The sequence below is a fragment of the Myotis brandtii genome, unplaced genomic scaffold (assembly GCF_000412655.1).
Source record: "Myotis brandtii unplaced genomic scaffold, ASM41265v1 scaffold115, whole genome shotgun sequence".
In the NCBI taxonomy this organism is placed as follows: Eukaryota; Metazoa; Chordata; class Mammalia; order Chiroptera; family Vespertilionidae; genus Myotis; species Myotis brandtii.
Genome location: NW_005353967.1, coordinates 2,292,918 through 2,304,480, shown reverse-complemented (window position 1 = coordinate 2,304,480; position 11,563 = coordinate 2,292,918). Strand labels below are relative to the sequence as shown.

The 11,563-nt window shown below is 39.5% G+C and overlaps 1 pseudogene; it reads left to right on the top strand.

Annotated features, from left to right (window-relative positions):
* Positions 1 to 6,425: 6,425 nt before the first annotated feature.
* LOC102242098 lies at positions 6,426 to 7,574 on the top strand (annotated as a pseudogene).
* The last annotated feature ends 3,989 nt before the right edge of the window (positions 7,575 to 11,563 follow it).

The window sequence follows — 11,563 nt, the reverse complement described above, 5'->3', positions numbered from 1 at the left end:
TTGCATATTCTCTCCTTATTGGCTGTGGGTGCCGCCATCTTTATCATGAAGTGATGGTTAATTTGCATATTACTATTTTATTAGATAGGATGTTTAGAACAGTGCCTAACACATGGTCAGCAGTAGATAAGTGTTGATGTTATCATTATTCAGGTATTTTGGCAAATTATTAATTTTGTTTTTTCAAATGTCTTTTTATAAACATTTTTTGTTTTGTATACTCCTTCCTAAAGGGAACTGAAGTGTGAGCTGGGTAAGACTCTACAGGGAGTTGGTTGCATCCTCACTTCATCCGTGCATATCAGCCTCCTCATGCCCACTCAGGCCCTTCCTAGAGAAGCAGAAAGGACAGGAGAGGGATAGTTCTACTCACTCCAACTTTCTCAGGAGGCCAGCTCACCCATGGCTGAAGCCTCATGGCTCCTCTGTGCTCTGTGCTGAATAATTAAATCAAGGTCCCTGAGGGGAAAAATTCCAGAATTCGGCACCCAAAGATAAAAAAGGGGATTGGTTGGTACATTCCCTTTAGTCAACTTTCTAATGCAAAGTTCATCAGGAAGTCTAGGTTTACATGCCCTTAATGAGTGCTCACTCAATTTTCCAATAAGAATGTAAAGTATACACTCAGTTCTTTCTAAAATAGAAAGTGTTTCTAGTATCTTTGACATATGAGTTAATGAAACATTGATTTAGGTGATGGGGTGTATGCTAAAGAAACAGGTCTAGGGAAGGGATTCATATTTATCGATCACCACCACGTGCTGGGCATTTTATAGTCCTTCTTAATTAATTTCCACGTCCACTTAGTAGAGTAGTTTTCATATCCATTATAAGGAAAGGGCACAGATGCTCAGAGTAGTCAAATAATTTAGCCTGTATTACACAGTCAAATCAGGGAGTCCAGATGACAGTCCAGTGTCTACTGCCCCATCCCTGGCTCTCTTGCCCTCAGAGAAGCCCAACGCCTCACAGCCCATACCTCTGAGTAGCTGCAGCCCACCCTCAGGGGCAGCAGGCCTCCTACATAATCTTTTTGCAACCCATTTATATTAGCTCTCTTGAATCTGCATCAGATTAACATTGAGTCTCTGCAGGACCTCTCTGGTTCCAAATAGATCCCTCCTTTTCAGCAGCTCTGCTGTGCTTGGGGCAGCGCCAACATCCTTGGAGCTGAGTTTCAACATCTTCCTCCTACTGTGCAATCAAAATTCTCTGCACACCTTGTAAGCCTGTTAGTGTTCTCTGTGACTCCAGAGATGGGAACAAAGTGGATAAAACCACATATGAGTTTAGCTGGTTTTTGTTTTCTAAACAGTAGGGGGATCTACTCATTCGTCCCAATTTATCCCTCATTTTAATCCTGCTTTGTCTTTTTAAATTTTAGACAATAAGCAGCTAACACCTCGTGCTTTCTTTTTTTGGACCCAGATTTCCTTAAAGCTGCTCCTTCCCCCACTCTGTGCAGCCTCCTTCTAAAGCTTAGAGGGTGGGCAGGCTTGATTTTTCTTTCTGAGCGGAATGCTGGAATCTGCCCAGCTGTATCATGTTTGAAAGCTTCATTATTCCTTTTTGGCATAATAAGGGCCTTAGATTGAAACAGAATATCTAATTACATTGGAAGGGGAAATATCGATATTCATTTATAAAATATCTTCCTGGTAGTTTCATATACACACATCTGTTTAATGAACCAGAGAAATTGTATAGACAAGACGTTAGGGTCAGCAGAGTTAGGAGGTGGCAGTTATGCAGGGTTTTTGTTCTAGTTTCCTTACATACTGGAGTTATGTTAGAATGAAAGTCTGGAGGACTCGCCCTGGCAGCCACAGGGGTTAGCTCCCAGGAACCCACTGGGACGAACAGGCTAGAAGGTTCACTAGAGAGGCAGCAGGGACCAGAGAAGTACCCTACCAAGAAATTGCAAAGCACTGAAGCTCCCCCACTCCCCAAGTTTTAGGATCAAAGCTTAGGTATCTGAACTTCAGTAAAAGGCCAAAAAACAGGGCCACATTGGAGGAGATGAAAAATTCCAGATGATCATCAGAGCAAAGTAAATGCTGAGCAGGGAATGGTGAGGTGGTCTTAGTTCTCCCCACTTGAGTTGGTGATAAGTCAGGAGGTGTTGGCATCACCACTAGCTTAGTTTTCAGCCTGCCCTATGGAGGACACTTCATCCAACATTATAACAGGAACTCTCAAGGCAAAGAAGTCTGCCTAATTGCTGAACTGCCTGATATCCTTGAAGCTCTGGAGGAACCTCTGGGGGCAGCAATGCCACTGCTTCTAAATGGGAAGAATAGAACATTACTCAAGGAAATATTATTTTTTATTTTTCTTCATGAGATAAGAGAAAAAAGAAGAGTGTTGAGGGTTGTGGAATAGAAGAAGTATGTGTAACGAGATACACTAATTGCATTATTCAGGGCAGGCTTACTCTGCAGTTGTATTTATTACTGCAGGAAATTTTTTCTAAACATTTCAAAGTCTATATTGTAGGATCAAAGACAAGGATTTTTAAAATTATTATCATGAAAGTGTTGAGAATAGGCTTGCACTTATTATGGTTTTAAAAGTACAAACTGCACTCTGATTTGGGATGAAATTAATGGGCTCAGACACTCATGGACTCTTGAAAACACACTCAAGTGTTCATATACTTTTAAAAAGAAATGTAGTGCTAATACTGAGAGTGCACCACTAGACAGTTCAATCAAAACATGGGCCTGGTGAGACAGTCAGGGCTTAGGGTTTGGCCTACAGAGAGAGAGGAAGCTCTTCACAGGATCTATTTGGGAACCTGGCAGAAAAAGAAAGATTTGGAAACAGCCTAAATGCCCATGAGCAGAGTGGATTAAAAAACTGTGGTACATCTACACAATGGAATACTATGCAGCTATAAAAAAGAAGGGACTTTTACCATTTGCAACAGCATGGATGGAACTGGAGAGCACTATGCTAAGCGAAATAAGCCAGTCGGGGGAAGACAAATATTACATGATCTCACTCATATGTGGGATATAATGATCAACATAATTTGATGAACAAGAATAGATCCAGAGACAAGTGGTAAGGGATGGAGGGGCAATTAGAGAGCAACCAAAGGACTTGCATGCGTGCATATTAGCATAACCAATGGACACAGACACTAAGACCGTGGGAATGGCTGTGGGTGGGGTCAATTGGGGAAAAAGGAGACATATGTAAAACTTTAGACAATAAAAAAAACCCTATAAACACTATAAACACATCTGTATACTTCTCCTGAATGGCTAGCTTCAAGAGGATGATGTCAAGGCTAGGCTGTGATCGATGGGCAGGTTACAGTCCCCATGTGACCACAGCCCTACTGTAAAATCTGACCAAAGACTAAGGGCCAGCCTTGACCAACGGCAACCATTTCCTTCTACTCAATGGAAACACCAACTGAAAATGGCACCTCTCAAGGAAATCAACAATAACAAAAGGATTTTTTAAATAATTGAAACATTTATTGAGATAATTGTGCATTCACAGCATCTGTAAGTAATAATACTGAAAGGTCCTATGCACCCTTTCCCCAATCTCCCAGTGGTAGCATATTAGGAAACTATAGTGCAATATTGCCATGAGGCAATAACAGGGTGCAAAGGAAATGCTATCATGTACACAGGCACACTTACATATTAACATTGATACAAACCACCAATCTTGCTGGGATTTCCCCAGGTTTACTTGTGCTCATTCGTGTGTCTGTGCATTCAGTTCTGTTCAATTTTGTCATGTGTATAGGTTTTATATTTACCTTCACAATCTAGTTCTGTACCCTTGACTTTCTCTTTGAAAACCACACACACCTTTTTGTCAACTCCACTCCACTCCTCCCTCCTCCCAGCTCCTACGCCATGATGAAAACTAAGATGTTCTGCATTTCTAATTTTTTGTTATTTCAAAATTGTTACATGAATTTTTGTTTAACATTTTCCTATTGAAGGTGAACATCTGGGTTGTTTCTAGTTTGGAGTTATTATGAATAAAGCTGTGATGAACACTTGTGTTAGTCCTTGGTATAAATCTGGTTTTCATTTCTCTGGGGCAAATGCCCATGGCTGCAGTCACTTAGTTGTCTTGTATTGCAATTGCGTGTTTAGTTTTATAAGAAGCCGCTAAAATACTTTCCAGAATGTACCATTTTACATCCTCACCAACAGTGTGTGAGCAATCCAGTTTTTCCCTATCCTGGCAGCATTTAATGTCTCTATTTTTTTTTCTCTGTCATTCTAATAGATGTGTAGTAATAGCTCATTGAAGTTTTAATTTGCCTTTATCTGATAAGTAATGATGTTGAACATATTTCCAGGTTCTCATTTTCCATTCATATGTCCCCTTTGGCAGAATGTATATTAGTGTCTTTTTTAAAAATATATATTTTATTGATTTTTTACAGAGAGGAAGGGAGAGGGATAGAGAGTTAGAAACATCGATGAGAGAGAAACATTGATCAGCTACTTCCTGCACACCTCCTACTGGGGATGTGCCCGCAACCAAGGTACATGCCCTTGACCAAAATCAAACCTGGGACCCTTCAGTCCGCAGGCTGACACTCTGTCCACTGAGCCAAACCGGTTAGGGCTGTATGTTAGTGTCTTACCCATTTTATTTGAATGATGTTTTCCCACTTTTGAGTTCAAGAGTTCTTTCTATATTCTAGGTATCAGTCCTTTGTTGGATATGCAATTTGCAAATATCTTCTCCAAATCTATATCTTGTCCCCCCCCCCTTATATCATCTCAGAGCATGTTTTTAATTTTGATAAAGTCTAATTTAGCTGTTTTTCTTTTTATGGATTGTATTTTGGCTGTGGGTCTATGAACTCTTTGCCTAGATCCCCAAATTTTTCTCCTAAAAGTTTTATAGTTTTAGGGTTTATGTTAAAGCCCACAATTCATTTTGAATTAATTTTTGTATAAGGTGCACAATTTTGTCAAAGTTCCATTTTTTACCCATGGATGTCCAGTTTCTCGAGCACCATTTGTTGAAAAGGCCTCATTCTGCTCCCCCACCACCACTGAGTTGCTTTTGAAACTCAGAAGTCAGTCAAAAGTCAGTCAAATATGTTTGTATCTATTTCTAAGTACTGTGTTCTGTTCCATTGATCTATAAAAGGAGAATCTTAAAAATTGTTTTTAGACTTAAAAAGTCTGCTCAGTTTTATTGTTTATTTGGGGACTTTTGAATAAGCATACTCTGCAGTTTTAGTTTCTCATGTATACTAATTGAAACATGAGTTTGGAAAATAAAGACACATGTACATACTTCTCTCTGTACATACATATAAATATGTATATATTCAGGTATTTGATAGACATATATTAGGATATGCATATATTTTTAAAAAGTTATTTTACATAGAGTAAGAACTCACCATATCACAAGTAATTATTTCAGTTTATGACTTGACATAGTAGAAATAAACTTCCCTACATTATTCTTAAAGTAACAAAATCCAAGTTAGATGTGGTAAATTTGCTGTTACTATTTCCTTTTTTTTTTTTACTGTCCTAATATTAATAATTAGCAATTGGGGCATAATAGCTTTCTTAATTATGTAATTATACATATGTAAAACAAGCTGAGCACCTATTAATCACATTTTATGTCAGAGCAATAAAATTTTTCTTTCTTTTTACAAAATCAAGTTGAAATTTGCAATCTGATAGCAAGTTGACTATGAGCAGTGGAGAATAAGGCTCATATTTTGTGCTGAAAATCATAAGAATATTTATAATCATACAATATAAGGACCTAGATACACACAAATGCACACATTTCTTTAAAAAATGAAATAATCATGCTACCAACATTTTTGAAGTCTGCAAAGAACTTGGGAACAATCAATATTGTCCTCTGAGAACCAAATTAGTGAAATTCATACTTACTGTGTAGAGATTATCTCACTGCACAATTTGTTAAATGACAGAATATTTTCAAAGTCAAAGAATGCTTAGTAAATTTTTAACTAAATGTTAAAGACAAATATACCAATTCAATGTCATTAACAAGGTCTAAGAATGAGTTATCAATGTGAGATTCCAAAGAGAGAGTGAAACTTATCAGCATGTCTCTGGAATTTCCAATAGCACAAACATCCTGATGTGAGTGTGTGTATGTGTGTGTGTCTGTGCACATGCACGGGGAGGGAGGAAATGAATGAATTAAATATTTATATTATTTATAGATGAAGAACACTGGACATTCCATTTTCTAATGTTCCAATATCATGCTCATGAACTCCCTTCCAATTTCTATTGGTTTTCCCTACAGCATATCCATCAGAAGAAAATGCACCCACTGGCTTACACAAAATTGGCAGTTTATTGACCATTCAATTCCCCTTTAATTAATAACCTGGCCTTCTGGCTAGAGCCCTGGAGTTCAGCTGGTTACAGTCCCAGGCCTGCAGTCACCCTCTTCTTCTTTTCAACATGACAGATGCCGCTGTGTCCTTTGCCAAGGACTTCCTGGCAGGTGGAGTGGCCGCAGCCATCTCCAAGACGGCGGTGGCAACCCATCGAGCGGGTCAAGCTGCTGCTGCAGGTGCAGCATGCCAGCAAGCAAATCACTGCAGATAAGCAATACAAGGGCATTATAGACTGTGTGGTTCGTATCCCCAAGGAGCAGGGAGTCCTGTCCTTCTGGCATGGTAACCTGGCCAATATCATCAGATACTTCCCCACCCAGACTCTCAACTTTGCCTTCAAAGATAAATACAAGCAGATCTTCCTGGGTGGTGTGGACAAAAGAGCCCAGTTTTGGTGATACTTTGCAGGGAATCTGGCATCAGGTGGTGCCACTGGGGCCACCTCCTTGTGTTTTGTGTGTCCTCTTGATTTTGCCTGTACCTATCTAGCAGTTGATGTGGGCAAAGCCAGAGTTGAAAGGGAATTCAAAGGCCTTGGTGACTGCCTGGTTAAGATCTACAAATCTGATGGGATTAGAAGCCTATACCAAGGTTTTAATGTGTCGGTACAGGGTATTGTCATCTACCGAACTGCCTACTTCAGTGTCTATGACACTGCAAAGGGAATGCTTCCAGATCCCAAGAATACTCACGTCTTCATCAGCTGGATGATCACACAGTCCATCACAGTGGTGGCTGGGTTGACTTCCTATCCATTTGACACTGTTTGTCGCCGGGTGATGATGCAATCAGGGCGCAAAGGAACTGTTATCATGTACACAGGCACACTCGACTGTTGGAGGAAGATTGCTGGTGATGAAGGAGGCAAAGCTTTTTTCAAGGGTGCATGGTCCAATGTTCTCAGAGGCATAGGTGGTGCTTTTGTGCTTGTCTTATATGATGAAATCAAGAAGTTCACATAAATTATTTCCTAGTCGTCCCTCCCCTAGCCTCCGTGAACAGGCATGTTGTATTATGTAACATATCTTGAGCATTCTTGACAGACTTTTGGTTGTCTGTTTATCAGTGGCAACTATTTACTGGTTGAAAATGGGAAGCAATAATATTCATCTGACCAGTTTTCTCTTAAAGCCATTTCCATGATGATGATGATAATGGGACTCAATTATATTTTTCATTTCAGTCACTCCTGATAAACAACAGATTTGAAGAAATAAAAAATATCTGAAATGTAAATAAATAAATAAATAAATAAATAAATAAATAAATAAAAATAACCTGGCCTTCTGGTCTGCAAATCAGTTCTTTTTGAATGCTGCATAGTTGTTAGTGTGAACCAGTATCCTTCAACCCTAAGTAAACTCACAAAAATTGCTTTCTGTACCTGCAAAGCTGTGGTAAATGTTTCCCTCCATGTCCCGCGTGGTTCAGGGTTCAGGATCTGGAAGAGGAGCCTCACACAAATGAAAGAGAAAAGACAAGAGATAATTTGGAAATATTGGGAGGCCAGGCAGGTAAGTCCAACTCAAGAGGAAGGACTTCCACTGGTGCTCAGGCTGTGCCAACCTTTTATTGGTTTGGGATACACCCATAGCCCTTAGGCAGGCAATTTCCAGTAACAGGCAGACTAGCCCATCAGCAAGAATTTACATAATAATAAATGGGGAAGTTGCTTCAGCTGCCATTGTCTGGACTAACAATGGGTGCACACCCTGACCTTTGCAAGGGCTTCAAGGATCACCAGCCTTCCGGGTTCCTTGTCCACACCTCTCTGCTAGTGAAGACAATAGGTGGTTTCCCACACAAAGCTGAGGATCAGACACCCTGGGTACTGACTACACCCCAAAGTGGCCATCCTGGGATACCTGCCCTGACATTAGTTCATCTCTGTCCCCTAGTTACCATCTAATTTTATGCCCTCGGTCACCAGCACAGGATGCATAATGAGAGTGAAGAAAAGAATGAAAGGCTGTTAGAAAGGGGCCCAAACCCTTTAGTCACCACCAATGGATGTTTAGAATTATGGACTTATATAACTGAATTCTATATGCTGTTGACTAATCAGCTTAATCTGGCTTATTTATCCGCTGTCTTGAAAAATTACTTGTCACAAGAAAAACTGGCAGAATCTTCTAGACTTCTTGATCCATTTCATTTTGCACTGAGTGAATTGAATTTGCTACTCGAAACATTTGCATTGACTACTGCTAAGGAACTGTGTCTTCTATAGTTTCCCAACTATCCCACCTTCATTGCCAAGTGCTTCTTTACTAAAGTTTTGCTTTAACAAAATATAATTTTTACAGTTTTCCTTTTTCCTACTTGTAAGCCGACATAGCAGCTACTTTTCTTGTGCAATTCTTTTGTTACAGTGAAGTCCGTGACTCTGCTGTTCAAAGTATGGCCCATAGATTGTTGACACCCATGATGCCTGTGTTGTCACTCACCCATGAAATAAGTAGAGAGAGAGAGTAAGCATTTGGGACATTGTATAGCAATTTAACATTACCATGGTATCCATGAGCATGGTTTTGTATTTTATAATAGCATCAGTCCATGATCAATAGAAAATAAAAATTATGGTCTTTTCAAACACAGATGGTTCAGAAGCATGGTTATATGACATTTTTTAATTAATTTTTATAAGACTAGAGGCCCAGTGCATGGATTTGTGCCCTGGTGGGGTCCCTCGGCCTGGCCTGCGGACATCCCCTGAGGGGTCCCAGATTATGAGAGGGCACAGGCCAGGCCAAGAGATTCCACCGGTGTACAATTGGGAGTGAGAGGGATGCAGGAGGTTGGCCAGCTGGGGAGGGACCGCAGGAGGGCTCCAGAGCATGTCTGGCCCATCTCATGCAGTCCTGATTGGCCGGACCCTAGCAGCAAGCTAACCTACCAGTCGAAGCATCTGCCCCCTGGTGGTCAGTGTGTCTTAGCAACTGGTCCAACGGTCAAACCAATGGTCGGACACTTAGCATATTAGGCTTTTATTATATAGGATATCCTCATACAGGTTTGTATTTCCTTTGTGCTAATGTCTATGAATACAAATTTAATGTTATTTTAATTTATACACAATTTTTATCCAGTAAAATTTCCTTTGATTTGAACTCTCAATATGTAAATACTTAGATCAAAATAATGATAAAGATATAAGAGGCTTAAAATGAAAAGTCTTCTTTGTCCCCAATCATAGCTAAATATCTCAGTTCCATGTATTCATTTGTTTTCATTAATACTGCTGAGAAACAATATTTGGATAAGATCTGGCTTTACTCTCAATGCTGGTTCTTTCCACTGAGTACAAATGATGTATGAAAGAGGCAGGTATCTAGTATCTAACACTAGGGAATTTCCTAGAAACTGAAGTTTTTATACATCATCTTTATTACTTTGCTCACTTTCAGATTAATACTAAAAATTCAGTAAAAAGTTATGTTTGTGAGAGTTATAAAAGGGTAATAAAAATGTCATTCACTGGACAGTCTTTTTTCATGGTATGATGAAAATCCATTCAATGAGAATGCTCTGAACTCATACTTTACCAAAGATTTCTACTAGGTGTTGTGAGAGATGCAAAAAAAATATAATAGGTGTGAGGATCCTCCCCTGCAAAAACAAATACACACACAAAAGAAGCCAGGTACCAATGAAGAGCCAAATCAATGATAAAGCCCTGCAAGCATGGTGCATAGTGTGTGCACTGATATTGGAAGGTTTCAGCTACAGGAAAGGTGATTCTGAAACTGGATGAATTTGATAAGTATGTTTATACAGTCAGAATGCTAAGCTTGGCTTTAAAAGTACCTGCAGGATTTGAACAGGCAGAGGGAGAACAGTTGACAGCCATCCAAAATAGATTTTGGAAGGAGGAGATAGGCCAAGGCTGGAGTTTGGGGATTTGAAGGACACATAATGGAATAAGAGACCAGTTTGATTAGAACTGAAGGTGGAATGGAGAGAAGTCGTAAAGGAAAGATTGGATAGTTGTAAGATGAGTTGTTCAATGATAACCTGGATGTCAGAACTGGAGATTTTTAGCATTGAGCCAAAAAAGCAAATAGGACACCCTTTTATCAGGAGAGTAGTATAGTAAAGGCAGTAAGTAATACACACTCTGTGTGTGCTTCTCACTCAAATCTTCAAATGTAGGTGGTGGTTACTGTAGATTTAAATTCTAAAGTTCTTGAATATGAACCAAGAGTCACTGTCAAAGACCCACTTCTAAATTAAATTATGCTCTGGCAGAATATAAGCATAATCATCAGAACTGTTAGGAGGTATAATTGTTCTCTAGCAAAAGCAGTCAGCTATATAATTATCTTTGCCACATTTTATCATTTGGCAGTAAGGGTATGTATGCTTGACATGACTGGGAAAAAAAATGAAAAAGAAAGGAAAGGGAAAATAGTCTGGAAGTGAAAAATTGCTAAAATGTCTAATGGAGATCTAACCCCTAGCAGTGAACCTGAGAAGCTTGCTAGAGAATATAAGACAGACCTATTGGAAACTACTAAGAATTCCATGAGCTCAAATAAGACATTGATTCCCCAATGCATACAGTATATCATATGAATCCCGGGGGTCTTGAAGTGAGGCTACCTCTTAGGTACATATAGAAACTGAAATTGCAGATCCCTGTAAAGTATACTGCCGCAACCTTCGCAGTAGGGTTCAGGATCTGAAGGAGGGGCTGACACACAAATAAAAATGCCATACAATATGAATTTAGAAGGCATGGGGGGCCAGGTGGAGACCTCTTGGAGAGGCACACTGACCTCTGGGTCCCATTTGCATTTTATTCACTTGAACACACATTTGTCCTTTAGCAATGCATATAAGCATATCAAAGGTAAAGTTTGGTAAACAGTAAAAGGATTATCAGTTAGGGAATTGCCTTGAGCCACCACTATCTCAACCCGAACAAAGGGTGCTTAGCATCAGCCCTACTAAAGCCCAAGGTCCATCAGCCTTCCGCGTTCCTTGGTGTACTCTCATGACAGTATCACAAGCAGTGGCTTCCCGCAGTATACTAAAAAAACTTCTAACATGCAAGCTCTAGTTTCAAGAGAGGAAAAATTCAGGTAATACATTGGGTTCAAAATCAACTAAGATTAATATAAAGTAGTATAGTGTATTCATTCCCTGTTACAAGTGTACAAATAA